This window comes from Anolis carolinensis, chromosome 1 (assembly GCF_035594765.1).
Source record: "Anolis carolinensis isolate JA03-04 chromosome 1, rAnoCar3.1.pri, whole genome shotgun sequence".
Lineage (NCBI taxonomy): Eukaryota > Metazoa > Chordata > Lepidosauria > Squamata > Dactyloidae > Anolis > Anolis carolinensis.
Window position 1 is genome coordinate 304984491 of NC_085841.1, and position 20842 is coordinate 305005332.

Consider the following 20842-nt stretch of genomic DNA (forward strand, 5'->3'; position numbering starts at 1 on the left):
GCTTTTCGGGACAATCAGTGTACACATTCATTTCAAGGTAAAGGCATATATAGTTATCAAAGCCTCTGACAATAAAAGCCTTTGGGCATTTTTGTGCCTTCCTAGTGTCCCGCCTGACCCCTCATCCTCTCTCTATCTGAAAGGAATTTAGCAACATTGGCATTGGCAAGATGGTGAAGGATGGCTGGAGGAACATAGATTTTCAGTGTCAATTTGCAGCAGCATGTCTGCAATAAGCAAAGCAATTCAGCTTAAGGTGCTTATAACAAGGTAAAGAGCAGCTCCCTCCAGAAGTGCATTAAATCCAAAAGGATAGAAACATATAAGCCTACCTTATCAGAGTCCATCATTATGTTTAAAGAAAGATCTATAAGTTTGGCTGCCAAAGCAGAAATAATAAAAAGATGGTGAATGAAAAAATGCTCCTGGATGCATTTTAGAAAAAGTCCTCTCTATAAGATTTTAAAATGTATAGTTGTTTTATTTCATATGTGCATATTGTTCGTATCCTATTCTTCCCATGTTATTTCCACCGCTGGCACCAAAGATTCTGTTCAAGAAGCCACTGCTTTGTGAACTGAGGTATTCCTGGATCAGCTAAAGTGGCCGAACAATGTACAAAAGGCGTATGTTTTACTAAAATCAACATTTAGCCTCTAAGGGATCATGGGTGCCCTTGAGCCATGACCCAAATCATACCAACTTGAAAGTAAGTCTAATTGAACTCAGTGGGAATAATATCTGGATAAACATCTTTAGGATTAGGCTGTCTTATCTTCTTCGGTTCAAGTTTCCCCCAAGCCTTTGCTCTGCTGCTGTTCATGCCAGCAAGATCTTTTGGAATAAAATATGCTGTAATTGATCATGAAATAGTGGACAAGAAGGCAGCAGGAACTATTCCCCACAGAAATCAGGCTGGGTGCTCAAGGGTCGGGGGAAGGAGAACAGCTGCCAGGAAGGGCTGAACAAGAGGACTGAACAAGCTGCTTTCAGTTTTAGGTTGGCTTTCTTCTAAAAGAAAAGAAACAACTGTTTTAAAATTTGAATGACTGTCATCACTATATCATAAAGGTGATCTGAAGGGTAGGCACTTTCCTGTGACACTGAATTTGTACAGTCTTATCACTGGCACATATTGCTTTTGGCTTTCAAAAGAGTAAAACCACAGCAACTAGGAACTCTTCTGGGACAACCCAACATTAAAGAGTGAATGTAGTGTAATTAGAAATGATAAAACACCATCTTGAAATAATGCAGGTGGGACTCTTCTAGAGACAGCCAAAATGCGTATCAGATATGTAGAAGCTGAAAAGTTACATTGGTACATATGTCCAGCAAGATGCACCCATGCTCCGAAGAAATTTTGCCAAGAAAACCCTAATATAGGCTTGCTTTAGGGTGCCATAAGTCAGAAACAATTCAAAGGCACACAATTACAACAATGTTTCACATTTTAAACACAATATTGTATGAATCATTGATGGACACAGATGCCATTGATTTTTGTTAGTATGGCAGCATATTTTCCAGTCACTTAATGACAAAATATGTTTCCTGACAATTACAACAGTACTTATGGGCATCCTATGCAACATTTTAGGTTCCAGGATAAAATACAGCCAAGAAAATATATAATCTCATGTGGGAAAAGATTTGAACATTTAACCTAGAGGCCTATCTGGTGAAATGACCAGCAAGATTGGTTGGAAAGGTGGAAGAGCCCTGAGTACAAAGTACTTTTGCATTTTGAACTGGAGCAAATGAAGTAAGCTATAGGAGTGGTATATAAATAATGTTGTTTGTTGTTGTTGTTGTTGTTGTTGTTGTTGTTGTTATTATTATTATTATTATTATTATTATTATTATTATTATTATTATTAAATGGGATGAGAAGACAGAAACTGGGACATTTTGAAAGCAACTGAAAAAGTGAGGTGATAGATGCTTAGTCTCTAAGCCAATTCAGGGCAGATGGAGGATTTTTTTTTTTGCCCCGATGCAGTGGAAATTGGACACAGAAGGAGAAACTAAGTGGATGATATAGTGAGAAGGAGGAAGTGATGTCATATTGTCCAAGGGTCCACTTAAGCATGAGGCCAGCATACCTGAGGACCTTTGCTAATTAATTCAGCATGAACCCATCTCAACTGTAGTGTTTTGGGTTCAATTAGGATCAAGCTCAAGAGGAACACTGAAGAAATGGAGTAGCCTTCATAATTAATAATAAAGTTGCTAAAGCAGTGATTGGATACAACCCAAACCTGATAGAATGATCTCAATTTGAGTTCAAGGCAAGCCGTTTAACATCACAGTGATCCAAATATATGTCCCAACCACAGCTGCTGAAGAAACAGAATTAGATCAGTTCTATGAGGATCTGCAGCACCTACTGGATAATACACCAAAAAGAGACATTATTTTCATTACAGGAGATTGGAATGCTAAGGTGGGCAGTCAAATGACAACCGGGATCACAGGCAAGCATGGTTTCATACAACAAAATGAAGCAGGACACAGGCTGATAGAATTTTGCCAGGGAAACTCAATGTGCATAACAAACACTCTCTTCCAACAACCTAAAAGACGGCTTTATACATGAACTTCACCAGATGGTCAACACTGAAATCAGATTGACTACATCCTTTGCAGCCAAAGGTGGCGGACATCCATCCAGTCAGTGAAAACAAGACCTGGAGCTGACTGTAGTTCAGATCATGAACTTCTTATTGCACAATCAAACTAAAGAGAATGGGGAAAATACACAGACCAATTAGATATGATCTCACAAATATTCCTAGTGGATATGCAGTGGAGGTGAAGAATTATGGACAGAAGTTCACAGCATTGTTCAGGAGGCAGCAACAAAGTATGTCCCAAAGAAAAAGAAAACCAAGAAGGCAAGATGGTTGTCTGCTGAGAAACTGGAAGTAGCTCAAGAAAGAAATAAGGTGAAAGGAAACAGTGATAGGGGGAGATATGCCCAATTAAATGCACAATTCCAGAGGTTAGACAGAAGAGACAAGGAACTATTTTTAAACAAGCAATGCATGGAAGTGGAAAAAGACAATAGAATAGGAAGGACAAGAGACCTCTTCCAGAAAATCAGAAACATGGGAGGCAAATTTCAGGCAAAAATGGGCATGATCAAAAACAAAGATGGCAAGGACCTAACAGAAGCTGAAGAGATCAAGAGAAGGTGATGAGAATATACAGAAGATCTATATAGGAAGGATAATAATATAGAGGATAGCTTTGACGGTGTGGTGAGTGAATTAGAACCAGACATCCTGAGGAGTGAGGTTGAATGGGCCTTAAGAAGCATTGCTAATAACAAGGCAGCAGGAGACGAGCTGAGTTGTTTAAAATCTTGGAAGATGATGCTGTCAAGGTGATGCATGCTATATGCCAGCAAATATGGAAAACACAAGAATGGCCATCAGATTGGAAAAAATCAATTTATATCCCCATACCCAAAAAAGGAAATGCTAAAAAATGCTCAGACTTCCGTACTGTGGCACTTATTTCCCATTCCAGTAAGGAAATGCTCCAGATCCTGCAAGGGAGACTCCAGCAATACATGGAGCGAGAGTTGCCAGATGTACAAGCTGGGTTCAGAAAAGGCAGAGGAACAAGAGACCAAATTGCCAATATCCAGTGGATAATGGAGTAAGCCAAGGAGTTTCAGAAAAACATCTATTTCTGCTTTATTGACTATTCTAAAGTCTTTGACTGTGTGGATCGCAATAAACTGTGGCATGTTCTTGGTGGTATGGGGATACCAAGTCACCTTGTCTATCTCCTGAGAAATCTGTATAAAGACCAAGTAGCCGGAGTAAGAACAGACCACGGAACAACAGACTGGTTCAAGATTGGGAAAGGAGTATGGCAGGGCTGTATACTTTCACCCTACCTATTCAACTTGTACGTAGAACACATTATACGACATGCGGGGTTTGACGAATCCAAAGTTGGAGTTAAAATTGCTGGAAGAAACATTAACAACCTTAGGTATGCAGATGATACCACTCTGTTGGCTGAACGTGAGGAGGAGCTGAGGAGCTTTATCACCAAGGTGAAAGAAGAAAGCGCAAAAGCCGGGCTGTAGTTAAACATCACGAAAACCAAGATTATGGCAACCAGGCTGATTGATAACTGGCAAATAGAGGGAGAAAACATGGAGGCTGTGACAGACTTTATATTTCTAGGCATGAAGATCACTGTAGATGCAGACTGCAGCCAGGAAATCAGAAGACGTCTACTTCTTGGGAGGAGAGCAATGGCCAACCTCGATAAAATAATGAAAAGCAGAGACATCACACTGTCAATGAAGGCCCGCATAGTTAAAGCTGTCACACCTTGGGTTAGTTTCACCTTGCTAAATACACCAGGCTGCACACAGGTTATAGTCTTTTGTAGTTTATTAGGAAATAGGAAATAAATAGATCTTAAAAAGCAGAAGTAAAGTTCCAAAAGATTGTTGCAAAACAAGGCTGTAAAGAATAATCCAAGAAAACATTAGGCATAAAACAAGGTTCCATTAATGCATGACAAAGTCCCATAAACATGAACACACAAAGGCTGCAGATAATCTGGGAAAGCAAGGGCTTGCTTCTTGACTCAAACGAAAAGTTGCTTTAACAAAAGTTTCTCTCTCAGCACACTCTTTTAATACCCCTTGCATAGCATGAAAGCATTTCTTTGGCCTTTGACCTCTCCTCTTGTTTGCTATTCTAACACTTCTGTGAACCCTGAATTCCAAACAACCGGCTTGATCCAGAGATTCTGTTTTGTCAAGGCCAGACAGCTCGTTAGCATTAACTTCTGTATGTATGCTATCAGACTGGGAGCTGTCCTCCCTTTGCACCTGACTAACTTCAGTATCATCAACACCATTCCCTGCCGTGGGAAAGCCTCCCTGTTCCTCATCTTCCACAACAGGAAATTCCCATCAGAGTCATCTTGAACCTGAATCCCATCATCTTGAACCTGAATCCCATAATCCCCATCAGAGTCACTCTGAGGCTCCAGCTGAGTCACAACAAAAGCAATGGTATTCCCCATAGTAACCTATGGATGCGAGAGCTGGACCATAAGGAAGTCTGAATGAAGGAAGATAGATGCTTTTGAACTTTGGTGCTGGAGGAAAATTCTGAAAGTGCCTTGGACCGCAAGAAGATCCAACCAGTCCATCCTCCAGGAGATAATGCCCGGCTGCTCACTGGAGGGAAGGATATTGGAGGCAAAGATGAAGTATTTTGGCCACATCATGAGAAGACAGGAAAGCTTGGAAAAGATCATGATGCTAGGGAAAATGGAAGGAAAAAGGAAGAAAGGCCAACAAAGGGCGAGATGGATGGATGGTATCCTTGAAGTGATTGGCTTGACCTTGATGGAACTGGGGGTGGCGACGGCCGACAGGGAGCTCTGGCGTGGACTGGTCCATGAGATCATGAAGATTCGGAAACGACTGTATGAATGAATAAGAAGACAAGGATCAAGCTCAAATTAATTCATTTAAACTCTTTCCAAAGTAACATCCTGTGTTTCCTATCAGACTGTCAGTAACTTAGAGGTTCTGGGGCATTAACAGCCCTCCACAAACTGTGTCTTATCACCTTTCTCCAAATGTACTTATTCTGTTAGGAAAAAGCCACACCAGGGAGCATTTTGGGCAGTAGAGGGCTCTGATGTAAGGCTAGAACAATCCCCCATTACCTTTGTATAGTCATGGGTATATAATTCCAAATTGCTTCTCTACCTGAGTCAGAAAGCATATCTCTGGCTACTTGATCCCAAAAGGGCACATCCAAACCAGATCTACTAAATGCACACACAGAGAGAAGCTCATATTTCCTCTTGTCAATAGACAACACTTTGGCAGAAGCATATTTATGAATTTATCAACAGAGTATTATAATGTTAATGGTTTGGTAATTTTGCTGACTCATATTGCTCAAGTTAGTTCAGCAAAGGATATAATATATATTATTACAGTATTGGTCAATTGAAAACACTGTGTGGATTTTCTCCATATCTAAAAGAGGCAAGTATGGAAGTTTCAGTAGCATGCTCATGGTAACATTAGGTGTGATTGCTCTATGTGTTTTGTGAAATGGTTGTCCAAAATAAAATTAAAGAAAAAAATAGTTCCAGGAACAGTATTATTTTCACTAAAGCAGATAGGAATTTACTCTGCTTTCCTTTTTCCATCATTGTGACAGAATTCTCGATAGGGTAAAGATTTACAGAAATTGAAGTTTTGTAATGCCAAACGTGCTTCTTTCTTAATAATGTAGAGTGTACAATTAGTAGTGTAAAGGCATTCCAGTATGACTTCTATATCCTTGGGATAAGTATCCATGGTTTCATTTATTCATGTCCTGAAAAATAGGCATGTTCTAGGTCCTCCAGCATTGCTCAATGGGGTTCTTGGGCTGGAAGTCCCATATTTCAATAGGGTTTGGTAGTATCCATGGTTTTGTGTGTCCATGCAAGTCAGGGAAAATATCCCCTGTGAACATAGTGGACATTCTGTATTTGGTGGATAAAATAAAGAATCCAATCATAAATCCCATGCCCTTAAAAGCACAATTTTTAGATCAGTGATAGATATTTCTGAGTAACCTAGAACTGGAGAAATAGGTAAAATAATTAAATGATATGTAGACATTTTCTGCACATGTCCTCTCATTGTGTATATGCTTCCTAGCCTCAACCTGACCTGCATGCATTCATCACTAACATTTGAAGGGTGCTTGTGTGGTAAGGAACTCAGAAGGATCAAAGTTCCCAATCATCTGACTGTCTTCACACATGTAATTCTTCGTGCAAAACCCCCGGATAATTGCAGATAGTTGTGCAGTATGTGTAAGGCAGGTATTGGCAAATTTAGACCCTCCAGGTGTTTTGCATTACAACTCCCACAATTCCTAACAGCCTACCATTAAAATGAGAGCAAATCAGGATATGTTGCTTAACTGTCCCATTCCTGATGGATAGATAGAACATGTTAAAAAAGTATGCATAGGGTTTTAACTTTCTCCAGTTAAGGGGAATTATGAGGCACAGGGAAAAAAATCTCTGCTTAGAGATGAGGTTTAAAATGAGATGGGGAGTCAATGAGGCAGAGAGATAAAGTCAGGTTACTAACAAATGCAAGGATATACAGAGGAGAAACAAGAATAGACAGACTTTGGTTCACAAGAGGAATCAAGTGCCAAGAACAGCATAAAGATGAAAGGGGAAATGAGAGTTGAGGCTAGTAGCTCTGACGTCAGTGAGGCATTGACTTTGCTCCCGGTTGTCATCCAAATTTTAAAGGAGCTATCCATGATACTGAATCAAATCTGGGAATTGGATTTGTCAGCTTGATAGCTCCTTTAAAGTAAGATCTGAAGGAGATTCACCACCCCATTGATTTTGAAGCCACCACTGCTCTGGAAATTTTGGATTCAGCAATAGAAAACACACAGGAGCCAGCTTCAGAAATATCCCTAGCATAAGCAGAATGCCAAAGGTGATACTGCAATGAGACACTTTTACACTTCAAAAATATTTTTATTTAATAAGTACTCCCATTCGGAAAAGGCTGAATTTTATTAAGTCTTGTGTACTCCCAAAAGTTTGGCTTAATGTATGTATCATAATTTTCATTTTGCATCTCATCATAACAGATTTTTAAAGACCAATTTCTTAGGGTGCATCTAGATTGTAGAATTAATTAAACTGGGCTCTACAGGCCAATTGATACTCTATCATAGACATCAGAAGAGCTGCAAGACCAAGAACAAGCCATAAGAGTAAAGACAAAGATCTACCCCAGAGGAAAAGTGTTCTTACCATACATCAAGGGACACTACTCACCGCAAAGGGAAACTGATGAAGAAAAAGAACCTACAAACTATCTGCAGACCCACTAAGAAAATCCAGCAAAAGCTACATTCAGCAAAGGATGAGAGGGATCCTCTTACCTCTGCAGGAGTCGATCGTATACCATGCAGCTGTGGACAAGTCTACAAGGGACCACCAAACACAGCATTGCCCAAACCCGAATCAAGGAACATGAAAGGCACTGAAGACTAACTCAACCAGAGAAGTCACCCATAGCAGAGCACTTGATGAACCACCCTGGACACAGCATATTATTTGATAACACAGAAATCTGGACCATTCTAACAGTCACCATGTCAGACTACACAGAGAAGGCGTTGCAATCCACAAGCATGTGGACAATTTCAACAGAAAAGAGGAAACTATGAAAATGAACAAAATCTGGCTACCAGTATTAAAAAACTCTAAAATCAGGATAGGAAATAAAGAACAACACTCACAAAACAGGGGAATTACAGGCATGAAACAATCATGAAACTCTTGTCAAACAGACAAGAGTTCTTCCTCCCACCCTGGACATTCCACAGATACATAAACACCACTTGCCTAGTTTCCAACAGGCCTCACAACCTCTGAGGATGCTTGCCATATATGTGGGTGAAACATCAGAAAAGAATGCTTCTGGAGCATGGCCATACAGCTCAGAAAACTCACAGCAACACAGAATTAATTCAGGTTGACACTGGTTCAATAGCCTTGGCTCAATGCTATGGAATCATAGGAGTTGTAATTTCATGAGATCTTTAGCCTTCTGTGCTATAGTGCTGGTACCTCACCAAACTGTGACTCCCAGGATTCAAAATAAAAAAAATAGTGAAAAGAGAAAAAACAACAATGTTATTTTCATCTGGACATTGGAGTGACTTTACACTGCTTGGGAAGAAGAGGAAAACTATGCGTACTAACACTCCTACTAAGATATCGCAACTGCAATGGAATGACTTGATCGCACCAGAAGCAACAACTGAACAGTAGCAATGTTGGAGCCATTAATAGCTTTTCCTGTTGGTGAAAATATATGATCCACTGGAAATGCATAGCAATGATGCTAAGGATGTGGTGTTATGTTATAAAGAAGGATTAAATTAAGCCAGTGCAGTCATGCAAGAAACCTATCCTGTGATAAAATCCTCTGGCATAATTCCTAATAAGCATGTGAATAGATTGAGACTAACTGCAAAGTCAACATTACTAGGAGGGATCTGGGAAGGTTCTTCATCCAATCAAGAAAGCTGTTGGCTTATAGGAGCTTTGCTGAGAAATGTGATTTGATATTGGATGATTATTACAGTGTGTGGCAAAGACAATTTTCCATTGGAGCAACTAGTATGCTTTCAAATCTTATCGAAGTACCAAAGAAGTGCATGAAATACAACCAAAGCAACTGGATATTGGGAACAAAACATTTTACCTTTCTCCATATCAGTTTATTGTGCTTCAGCTGATGTCTGAGTTCCTAATATTGCAGGATACAGCCTTCTAGATAGTCCTGATTTGAAAACAAGGAATGAACCACAGTTTTTTTTCCGACAAAGGTTTTCCCTCCATTATATTCCTCAACCCACTCAAGTTCCACTAGGCCTCTTACCCCCCAATAAATTTGAACTTCACAAAATAAGACATCTGTTATTGACTTTTGGAGAACCCAGTGGTGTAGCGGGTTAAACCGCTGAGCTGCTGAACTTGCTGACCAAAAGGTTGGTGATTCAAATCCGGGGAGCAGAGTGAGCTCCTGCTATTAGTTCCAGCTTCTGCCAACCTAGCAGTTCGAAAACATGCAGATGTGAGTAGATCAATAGATACCACTCCGGCAGGAAGGTAACAGCGCTCCATGCAGTTATGCTGGCCACATGACCTTGGAGGTGTCTACAGACAACACCAGCTCTTTGGCTTAGAAATGGAAATGAGCACCTACCCCCTGAGTCAGACACAACTAGACTTAATGTCAAGGGAAAACCTTTACCTTTCCCTATTGCCTTTTGCATGTCTTAGGTAAATGATGACTTTCAGAGACACTGTTTGCAATTCAACTTTGTGTCACAAAGTTATGAATAATGAAATCTGTATAAAAAAACTGACTCTGTTGCAAACATTTATTGATAAGTAAAGCTACTACACTGAGATGGAAAAACTAGGTTTCCTAAACTAGCCCTGTTACAAAGAAACTTGGGAAGAAGAGACACAAAACCTGCCAAGTGACTTGGAAAACACATGAGAATTTCACTGAGTGATCCTAAGTGATGGCTCTTCTTATTTCACTGTTGAGATGGAATGCCAAAATTAATTCAAAAGGTAACTAACTTGATAAAGGGTTTATTATTATCCACCTCTGCTCCACTGCACCAGTCTTAAAGCCATAGTAGAAAACTTCACTATCTTTTTTCTTGGCTATTCATTTCACCCTTGTGCAAGAGAACATAAATATGGAGAGACAGCTTCTCAAGCCAATACAAAGTCAGCACAATTTCCTAATTTTGCTGTGGAAAGCAGTAGCTGCTGCTCTCTGTATTGCTGATTCATCTTTTGGGGCAAGCTCCTGTAGTTAATCCTTTTGATGCTGGACTAATGTTGGCATTTTTTGCTGACACTTGAAAAGACTTGGGACCAAGACGTCAGTGTGTATATACAGGCAGAACTCCAAAATAACTCAGTCTATTCACACTGGCTGAAGATTAGCTTAGGATTCCTAGAAAAAGGGTATATATGGAACAGTCCGGTGGTAGACAATATGATCATTCCAACAGCCAGGGCTACCATAAAACATGAATGAGTAGAACCACATCAGGCAAAATAAATTCCTGAAATAATCAGAAAAGGGGCCTTTCCCCACCCCAAGTATGATAATTAGCTATGGCTCATTATTAAAATGTAGGCATCTGAGAATGTTTTTTGACAACCATTGATTGCCTACTAATTTTTGAAAGAATGGGGAGGGGGTACATACTACACCAGGTGAAACCATTAGAAGGGATGACACCAAAATGATTTATATCTTTTTTTTGTGCAGTCCTTGGAGGGGGGGGGGCTTTTGAAAGGGTCACCCTGGTGTTTTCACAGAAATCGAGGCTACTTTAATACCTTGTACTGGCGCGCAGCAGTGACCCAAAGAGACTGCCCTCCTGTCCACCTTCAGTCCACATGAACTAGCTTTTAGTTGCCAACCGGGAGGTGTTGTTTATTCATTAAGTCACTTCCGACTCTTCATGACCTCATGGACCAGCCAACGCCAGAACTCCCTGTCATCCTTCAACACCCCCAGCTCCTTCAAGGTCAAGCCAGTCACTTCAAAGATACCATCCATCTACCTTGCCCTTGATCTACCCATCTTGCTTTTTTCCTTCCATTTTCCCCAGCATCATTTTCTTCTCTAAGTTTTCTTGTCTTCTCATGATGTGGCTAGAGTACTTCATCTTTGTGTCTAATATCATTCCCTCCAGTGAGCTGTCAGGCATTATTTCCTGGAGTATTGACTGGTTGGATCTCCTTGTGGTCCAGGCACTCTCAAAATTTCCTTCAACACCACAGTTCAAGAGAATTTATCTTCCTTCACTCAGCCTTCCTTATGGTCCAGCTCTCGCATCCATAGGTTCACAACCGGGAGGATTCCAGTAATATTGGAGACCACAGGTGTGGGGAGAGAGATCCATGCCAGAGCTTGCAGTCTTCATCTTTCTCCCATCATACAGTGGATTGGCCACTCAGCTCTAGAGTGAGTGAGAAGGCTTTCACTATACACTATAAGACACTCTTGCTCTATGATGGCATTCCTAGATTTTTTGTTTCTACTGAGAGAACATGGCTGATAAAAGCAACACTTCATGCTGACCAAGCCAATTGAGAATGGCCAAACAACTGTGAAAAATCCATTGCTTATGCAGACTACAAAGATGTTTTGATGACACTGTAGCAGTTTCAGGGCTTTCACCACCAATAGAGCATTGAGGGTGGGCTCAATGTTACTGGAAGGGTAGAATGAGTCATTAACTGCAGAAAAAGAGTTTTCATTGTTTTGCAAGTACCCTGTCAGGTCTCTTAAAACAGCAGGTGAGGGAGGACATGCAACACAGTGCAGACCTTGACAAGCTTTGACTCTATTCACTCTGCAAACATATTTGCCAAGTAATTGTTCTCCTACAGCATAATTGCCAACTTCTGACTTTGCCAAGGACTGTGCCCTGCTGTATGTAGCTAGAAAAAGAGTTTTTCAGACTGCAGGGAAGGGGCTTTTTTGCTTCAATTGTGGCACCTCAGCTAGCAGCCTTCAATTTCACATGGAGACATTGCCACAATCAAGCAGCAAGGCAGGGAAAGTGCTTTTAAAGCCTCATGCAGGAATCCAAAATTGTCTTCCTCTGCCTTCTAATGGGACAGCTCTCCAACTGTGCCATGATTGTCAAGAATGATAGGAGTAGTGAGGTGTGGATGCTTGGGATGGTTGAAACCTTTATTTCTCTATTGTTCCCACCTAACCTGCTTTCTTCACCCTGCCCACATGTTTGTTTTAAACTATTAGTTCATGCACCCTCCTTGAACCTCTTTTAATCATTGTCCTTTTATATTGTGCATTTAAAGTTACCCACGCTACACATTTATAAGAGTTTGATACCATGCCTGTTTCTCACAGAATCCTGGGGTTTATAGCATAGACAGGGACTTAGACTTCTCTGCAAGAATTTTCTAATAGGGTAGAAAAGGTAAAGGTTTTCCCCTGACATTAAGTCTAGTTATGTCTGACTCTGGGGGTTGGTGTTTGTCTTCATTTCTAAGCTAAAGAGCCAGCGTTGTCCGTAGACGCCTCCAAAGCTGTCATGACTGCATGGAGCTCCATTACCCTCCTGCCACGGTGCAGTGGGTTAAACCATTGAGCTGTTGAACTTGCTGACTGAAAGGTCAGCGATTTGAATCTAGGGAGCAGAGTGAGCTTTCGCTGTTAACCCCAGCTTCTGCCAACCTAGCAGTTCCAATAGGGTACTATAGTTCAAAAAAGTGTGAGGAATTCTATGTTCCTGACCAAACCAATCCCAGTATTCCATCAGAGTTAGCAAATGCGGTTCAAATGGTGTCACATCCGCTAATTAAAATGGTATAACTTGGTAAATTGAAATTCATTAATAAAATTAGTAATACAATCACTGTCATAACAGAGCATAGGCAGAACATCACCTTTGGAAGATGAGAATGCAAGATGAGCCAGGCTGGGTCAAACAAAAAGTCTTTCTAGTCAATTATTTTGTTTACAGAGTGGTCAACAATGGGAAGTCCACCTGCAAGATATGCATCCCTCATCTCATGTTCCCGAGCTATATATGCAAGCATATTAGAAATATTGATGCTAGAAATGATATATAGCCATCTTGAGATAGAGATAGTGACAGAGGTAGATCAAATGATAGAGATGAGAGAGAGATATGATAAAATTCTAAGTGATTTATCTTGAAAAGACACTGGAAAGGCTTTGGGACATTTCATTTTGGCCCCGAAATCTTCATGTGGATGCCTTGCAATTAGAGCATTAACACAGTGACAAGATACATTTCATGCCCTCTGCGCAAAGCTATAAAGCTCTCATGATGTCACAGAAAAAAATGGGTTGTGCTAAGAGGAAGATTATTCAACCAAACTGAAAATGTGAAATTAATGATTCAAGGGGTTTTTGATCACAAAACTGACTCAGTAATTTAAGGAGGAAATATTTCTGTAGAACTGCAGTTGGATTTCAGTTCCAGCATAAAAGCTATCATAGGTAAGGAACAAGTCACACACACAAAGCCAGAGAGGTCATTTGAGTACAAAAGGCTACATCTTTTTATTCATAACAGGTGAATAAAGTTGGTCTAGCATAAGGTCTGGATCCAGGTAAAGTTGGACTCCTAAAGGAGTCGCAAAGGAACAATTTATGTCAACCCTCCCAACAAATTTGAATGAAATCAGTGACTTTACACCCCTTTAAGAGAAGGACATCCACTGCACATCAACCAGCCATCTGGTCTTTTTGAAACCCATGAAAAGCATTCTTGAAAGAAAGTTATATGATGGGGAAAGATGGTATCTGTTTGTTGAAAACTGGGTATTCTGGTAAACTGGGAGGCAACCCCTTGCTTTTTAAAAGGGTTATGTATCAGGATGCCGAGCATTCCTTGTGTTTTGTTTTTCTAAAATAAAACCTGACAATATTTGCATATATTTTTTTCAAAAACTGAAGAGGAAGAACTTGAGATCTGCAAAAGAGACAGATTTGTCCGTTCAGGCAGAGGGCCCTGGAGTGTTTGGCTGTTTAAAGTCAGGGTTTCTGTATCCTTTGAATTAAAGATGCAAAGAAACGGAATTGGATTTGACAGCCCCAATGAAAAGAGCATTGTTTACCTCCTGCAATTATTTGGCAAAGTACACTCCACTTTAGCATTTGCAGATATGTTAGCTTCACAGATAATTCATGAGTAAAAAAGGACACACAAAACACTTTATATGTGTGTTTATTATTATATTTAAAATTGTGTAGATTTTAAATATAAATCCACATAACTTAAAAAAAATACATGAAAACACACAGTTCAGAAAAGTTTTTTAAAAATTACTCACATTTCAGTGCAGGAAAGAAATGCCAATTCCCACAAACTAATGCAAAACATGAATATAAAAAAAATGCATATGCGATTCAGGGCCCTTCCACACAGCCATATAATCCAGAAATAAAGGCAGATAATCTACAATATCCACTTTGAACTAGATTATCTAAGTCTACATTGCCATATAATCCAATTCAATGTGGATTTTATACAGCTGTGCGTAACGGGACTCAGAAACTCAACAAGACTGAGATTTTTGAGAAACAGACGTTGAATCTATAGTCCTGAACAAGAGTGGGGGACTTTTTTCCTGACAGGCTCCTTATCTTTGACAGTTGTACAACACGTAGACAAATGATGCTCTTCTCCAAGGTGGAAATAGGTGCATCTTTTAAATTCAGCAAGGGCAAATGGGTGAGCATTTAATTTATTTCATTTTCTTTAAAACCAACAAGAACATTTCCAAATTGGTATATAAGTGGAACATAGAAATAAATAACATCATTTCATGATCTTTTTTTTAGCAAGCCTAATGAATCATAGCCTTTTCTTTCCTCTCAAATTACATGAAATACTGAAGAACAATCTACCCACTCTATCTACATGTGCCAAAAAAAATCATACAGTTCCCAGGAAAATTTACTCTGGCTCGATCTACACTGCCATATAATGCAATTTGAACTGCTTTGATTGTTCAATGAAGGCCCTTATAATGCAGTTTAAACTGCATTGAACTGTATTATATGGAAGTGTAGATCCAGCCTCTGTTGCTGTTGTTTGCTACATTGCTGCAATCTAGGGACCTCATCAAATTCAGCAGTGGATTCACCACGGATTGTGCAGATTCCGGTGAAGCCTACTGGAAGTCCTACTGGAAGTAGATCTATATTGTGGGGTGAGAGCCAGCGGGCTCTATGGCTGAAAGGGGGTGAAAGCAATGTATGATGGGAAAATTTGCCTTTATGATGAGACCCAGAGTGGTTTTGAGGCTGAGGAGAAGTGGGACAGATTACTGGATGGCTGTTGCAACCCTGCACAGCATCTCTTAGTATAAGCGGCCACTCACTATGCTCGTTATCAATCAGTCCGGAGTCAACGTTGATTCAAACACCAAAACATGCAGGGATAATCCAATCAGCGTAGTCAATAGTCCAGTCCAAATGTTCTCACCAACACATCCAACCCATATGTAATCCAAAGTCCAAGTCTAACACACAATAAGGCATACAAAGTCTTCCGACACAGTTCCAATCTGTAGCAAGTTCCAGACATTGCTCTCAACAAAGACTAAATCTAAACTGCCACTCTTTATGCTCCATAGCACAAGTGCTCTCACTTGTTGGCCCTTCTCTGTGCCAATTGTGCAGATCTACGCAGCTGACTAGTATGAGTCCTCAGTTTCAGTCTTTCTGGGATATTTAAAGTCTGCCTCATTGCTCTCCTGATCAGAGCCATATGTGCAATTTCACAGAAACCATGAAGGAGAAATGAAAGAGCCCCAAAAGAAGAAGATAAAGATCAAAAATGAAATTAAAATGCATCAATTAATAGAAACATCCATTCAACAACACCTTCAACAACAATCCCAGTTTAGATGCCAAAGGCATGCTGCAAAAAAAGATAGGACTGAGCCAAATTCTTTCTTTCCCAACAAACCCCATCCTCCAGTATTTATTGCTGTTGTTTGAGAAAGCAAAGTTAAGTGATCTGTGAAAAAAATGGTGTATTGCAGCTAAATAAGAAATGCCTTTTACATCTAGGTCAAGATAGAAATAATTTAAAGTGGATATTCATATTTAATTTGCACATACGTAAAAATCTCACACATCCTTGTGTAACATATTCCCCAGACACAAGGAATGTGGTGTTGATGTAGACTTTCACTTTTCCTGAAGATGAAAGGCTCAAGTGGACACTTTTGACCTGAATTTATTGTACTGGAGTGAATTTTGACATTTTAAGATTTACACAGATGTATTTTGATTACAGCTTCTATTCCTCTATTCACATCCACTCATTTTCCACTTTAAAACCAGAATGCCATGGAAAGCATCATGGAAAACTATAGTACTATCTTCGCATCTGTGGTTTCATTTATCCACACCTGACAACATATGTCATCTCTAAGGATTTTGTGGATCCTCTAGTGCAACCCTATGGTATTCTTGGGCCAGATATCCTTCATTTCAATAAGGATTGCTCTTATCTATGATTTTGCATATCCAAGTGAAGTCTAAGAATGTATCCCCTGTGGATACAGAGGTTGTATTATACCTGGTCACCTTCAATCCTCCTCTTATCTCTTTACTTACTTGCTTACTTAGGCGATCCCTCGTCGTTCGAGGACGATAGTCTTCCAACCTTGGTATCTTGGGCGTGTGTTCTTAGGTGACTGAAGAGACCGATTCTTGACCCGCATATTCTCCTGCAGTGAGGACATCGGTTTCCAGGTGGAAGGCGGTCCCGGTCGTGGTTAGCTTGACGCTCCTTCCTCTTGGCACGTTTCTCCCTTAAGCCCTCCGTTCGTGCCTCTTCGAACTCCGCAGCACTGCTGGTCACAGCTGACCTCCAATTAGAGCGCTCAAGGGCCAGGGCTTCCCAGTTCTCAGTGTCTATGCCACAGTTTTTAAGGTTGGCTTTGAGCCCATCTTTAAATCTCTTTTCCTGCCCACCAACATTCCGTTTCCCATTCTTGAGTTCGGAGTAGAGGAGCTGCTTTGGGAGACGGTGATCGGGCATTCGGACAACATGGCCAGTCCAGCGGAGTTGATGGCGTAGGAGCATCGCTTCAATGCTGGTGGTCTTTGCTTCCTCAAGCACGCTGACATTTGTCCGCCTGTCTTCCCAAGAGATTTGCAGGATTTTCCTGAGGCAACGCTGATGGAAACGCTCCAGGAGTTTGGTGTGACGTCTGTACACAGTCCACGTTTCGCAGGCATAGAGCAGGGTTGGGAGGACAATGGCTTTATAAACAAGCACCTTGGTCTCTCTACGGATGTCCCGGTCATCAAACACTCTCTGCTTCATACGGAAAAATGCTGCACTCGCAGAGCTCAGGCGATGTTGTATTTCAGTGTCGATGTTGACTTTTGTGGAGAGGTGGCTACCAAGGTAGCGGAAATGGTCAACGTTTTCTAATGTTACACCGTTAAGCTGTATTCCTGGCTTTGCAGAGGGATTAGCTGGTGCCTGTTGGAAGAGCACTTTGGTTTTCTCGATGTTCAGTGAGAGGCCGAGCTTCTCGTATGCTTCTGCGAAGGTGTTTAGAGTGGCTTGTAGGTCTTCTTCTGAATGCGCACAGACTACGTTGTCATCAGCATATTGTAGTTCTATAACAGATTTTGTGGTGACCTTGGTTTTGGCTCTCAGTCTGCTGAGGTTAAATAGCTTGCCATCTGTCCGATAGATGATTTCCACTCCGGTGGGAAGCTTCCCATCAACAAGGTGAAGTATCATAGCGATGAAGATGGAAAATAAGGTGGGGGCAATAACACATCCCTGCTTGACACCTGATTCCACCTTAAATGGGTCACTTTGGGAGCCGTTGCTGTCCAAGACTGTTGCCATCATGTCATCATGGAGGAGCCGCAGGATGTTCACAAATTTGTCAGGGCACCCGATTTTTTGGAGGATGGTCCAGAGAGCGCTGCGATTCACTGTGTCGAATGCCTTTGCAAGGTCAATGAATGCCATGTACAGAGGTTGGTTTTGTTCCCTGCATTTTTCTTGGAGCTGTCGTGCAGTGAAGATCATGTCCACTGTTCCTCTGGAGGGACGGAAGCCATTCTGGGATTCTGGGAGGGTGTCTTCTGAGACAGGGAGAAGGCAGTTTGCAAGGATTCTTGCAAGGATTTTCCCGGCCGAGGTTAGAAGGGAGATACCACGATAGTTCCCGCAGTCTGTTCTGTCCCCTTTCTTGAAAAGGGTGATGATGGTGGCATCCTTGAAGTCAGCTGGGATTTTCTCGGTCATCCACACCTTTTTAATGAGCTGGTGGAGTTGTTGTATCAGCTCAGGTCCACCCTCTTTGAAGATTTCAGCAGGAATCCCATCAGGTCCGCTGGCTTTGTTGTTTTTTTGTTGGCTGATGGCATTGCTGACTTCTTCCAAACTAGGCAGTGCTGCAAGCTCATCCCTGGTTTGTTGTTGCGGGATTTGTGAGAGGGTCTCTTCGGCCACATTGGAGCTGCGATTCAGCAGGTTCTGGTAGTGTTCTTTCCAACGTAGTGCAATTGATGTTTTGTCCTTCAGAATTTTGGTTCCATCTGATGAGCATAGGGGCTGTATGCCATGGTTTCTTGGTCCGTAAATGATCTTTGTGGCTTTGAAAAATCCCTGAGCGTCATGGGTATCTGCAAGGTGTTGGATTTCTTCAGCCTTCTTTGTCCACCAGATGTTCTTGAGCTCTCTGGTCCTTCTTTGGACCTCAGCTTTTGCATTGGCATAGATCTTTTTCTTGGCAGCACAGTTGGTGTCTCTCTGCCATGTTTGGAAGGCTTTCCTTTTGTTATCAATCAGCTGTTGGATCTCTTTGTCGTTATCATCAAACCAGTCTTGATGTTTCTTAGTTAGGTATCCAATGCTTTCTTCGCAGGCTGTGATGATGGAGGTCTTCAGTTTGTTCCAATGTTCCTCAACATTTTCGGGGTGTTCTGTGGGTAGATGATCTTTGAGTGTTGTTTGGAGAAGGGCTCGTTTGGAGGGCTCCTGAAGGGCTTGGGTGTTCATTTTGCGCCTTGTTTTTCTTCCTTGGAGTCTGCGTTTGGGGACGATCTTGATAGCCATCGTGGATCGGATTAGCCTGTGGTCTGTCCAGCAGTCATCAGTACCTGTCATGGCTCTTGTGAGAAGCACATCGCGGCGGTCTCTGGCACGTGTGATAACATAGTCCAGGAGGTGCCAATGCTTTGACCGAGGGTGCTTCCATGATGTCTTGAGCTTGTTTTTCTGGCAGAAGAGCGTATTGGTGATGACAAGGTTGTGCTCTCCGCATTTGGTGAGAAGCAAGATGCCATTCGAGTTGCTGTTTCCGACCCCGTCTTTTCCTATGATCCCTGGCCACAGGTCAGAGTCCCTTCCGACTCTTGCATTAAAGTCCCCCAGGAGGATGATTTTGTCCTCCTTAGGTATTTCCGATAGGATGGTATCCAGCTGACAGTAAAATTTTTCCTTGATGTCTTCGTCAGCATCTAGAGTTGGTGCATAGGCGCATAAGATGGTTGCCTGTTGGTTTTTGGCAAGGTTAATTCGGAGGGTTGAAAGTCGTTCGTTGATGCCAGTGGGTGCTTCAGTCAGGTGCTTCACCAGGTCGTTTCTGATCGCAAAGCCAACTCCGTGTATTCTTCGCTCTTCTTCAGGCAGTCCCTTCCAGAAGAAGGTGTAGCCTCCCTTTTCTTCCTTCAGCTGCCCCTCTCCTGCTCTCCGGGTCTCCTGAAGGGCTGCTATGTCGATCTTAAAGTGTCCCAGCTCCCTTGCAATGAGAGCAGTCCTGCGTTCAGTGTTATCTAACAATGTCCGTACGTTCCATGTTCCAAAGTTCATTTTTCTTTTTTGGCTGCAGAGTGGTGACCCCTCTGGACGCGGCAGTCCAGTCAGGGTAGGAGAGGCAGACTATGTTTAGGGCACCTTTTCTAGCCCCTTCCCCGTGTGGAGTGAGCAGAGCGGATCCTAAAAAGGGCTGCTCAGTCATGGATACAGCTGCCGGACTACTCAACTGCCTCGGTCCTTGAGGTAGAACGACTGAGTCCATATCCACCGCCCATGTGCCAGTCTGTGACTAGGGGCTTCCAGATTTCACAGTCCTGCCCCCGTCGCCACTCGCTGATCGCCATGGGACTTTTGTAGGTTTGTTTTTATTTTTGTTGGAAGACGCCTGTGCGTGATTTTTTTTAATGTGTGGAGGTCGGTGCACGGCTGGTCAACACACAGTCTTCACAGAGTGAGGTTCCAGCAGTGGTGTTGTTATGGTTGAGCCTTCGGGCTCCGGTAATGAAAGAAGGGGTCGTAAGACTCCTCGAGAGTCAGACACTCTCGAGGAGCGTGAAAGGAAACGGCTCCGGGATTTGTTTGCAGAGCCGACAGATGAGGATTCATTTGAGGGTTTTTCTCAGGGTTTGGAGGAAGAGATGGCCAGCTCGTCGGAGGATGATATGGAATGGACTCGTGTGAGGGAGGATTTGGGTGTTGGGGAAACAGGCAATGAAAGCATGGGAGGTGATTGGCGGGTTGCAGGATCAGACCCATGGACTGGTTGGAGGGATGGAGCGGGATCCACAGCTGGGGATGCTGTGGGGCGTAGTCGAAGGTGCTTAAGCTCTGATGAGGATGATGATGTTGGGGCGTCTGGAATTGGGATGACAGCTGACAGCGATGATGAGCTTGAACTG